Source organism: Sinocyclocheilus grahami, unplaced genomic scaffold, assembly GCF_001515645.1.
Source record: "Sinocyclocheilus grahami isolate Dianchi unplaced genomic scaffold, SAMN03320097.WGS_v1.1 scaffold34461.1, whole genome shotgun sequence".
Classification (NCBI taxonomy): Eukaryota; Metazoa; Chordata; class Actinopteri; order Cypriniformes; family Cyprinidae; genus Sinocyclocheilus; species Sinocyclocheilus grahami.
Window position 1 is genome coordinate 588 of NW_015522152.1, and position 1,061 is coordinate 1,648.

Genomic DNA, 1,061 nt, shown 5'->3' on the forward strand with positions numbered 1-1,061 from the left:
TAAATCTGCAATCTTTGAAGTGGCTGTTCACTCTGACTCCCTCTAGTGGACGAGGCTGGATCTCATTGTTTAAACTGGTCTATTGTTCCCCAATCATCTTTGTACAGACACTCTTTTGGGATTTTAGTAGATGTGCACACAAACATATTAAAAGTAGAGAACTAAACAAGCAAAATCAAGTACAGACCTGAAGTGCAAAAGCAGCTTGTTGTGACTTACCTGAGGCGTTCCTGCGGTAACATGGGGAGGTTTTGCACAGTCCACCTTCAGGCCTCGTTGGCGCAGTAGGCAGCGCGTCAGTCTCATAATCTGAAGGTCGTGAGTTCGAGCCTCACACGGGGCAAAAGTTTTAGTGTTTTGCTAGAGCAATGACATTCAGTGCTGTTGTTTATTGTTTGAATTTGTTGAAAGTTGCTTTATTCACACTTTTTTCCGTTAGCAGCAAGCAGTTAGCATTGTTTAATATCAGGTCTACTGGAAATGCTGCCATCTGGTGGGTGTTTTTACCATTAACGGCAACCATTACAAATATTTTGTTACCTGAAATATAATTATTTTATACTTATTTTTAGTTAGCAACATTTCTCATTTTTGTTCAGTCTAAGCATTAAAATAACTCAAACTTAATTCATAAAAACCACACATTTAAAACTAATATAATTAACAAAAAACTATGAAATTAGAATGAAAATGGAACATAAAAAATAAAACATTAATAAAAACTGTAATAGTATGTAGGAATAAACAAAATCTTAATCCTAAAAATTATCAGTCAGTGGGAAATCAAAGAGATGCAAAATCCTACGAAAACAAGTCTAGTTTAGAAGAGTAGCGTCTTTTCGTAAGTAAAACGATGTACTAATGAGATGTTTTCTCTTATCGTAAAATAAAACAATTAAGTAATTCCCAAGTGATCGTTAGATCTTAAAATGGGAGTCTTTAAATGAGTTTTCCAGTGAACGCATATCGAGGGAAAAAACAGTTTTCTCCCCGTCGGGGAATCGAACCCCGGTCTGCCGCGCGGCGACCGCGGATTGTTTAGCTAAACGGCCCTAAACCGT

At 37.0% G+C, this 1,061-nt stretch overlaps 1 non-coding gene across 1 annotated transcript; it reads left to right on the top strand.

The window, feature by feature from the left end:
- Window positions 1–270: 270 nt before the first annotated feature.
- On the top strand, window positions 271–343 carry trnam-cau (transfer RNA methionine (anticodon CAU)). The gene has a single exon. It is a non-coding gene; the product is annotated as a tRNA-Met (tRNA).
- Window positions 344–1,061: the final 718 nt, after the last annotated feature.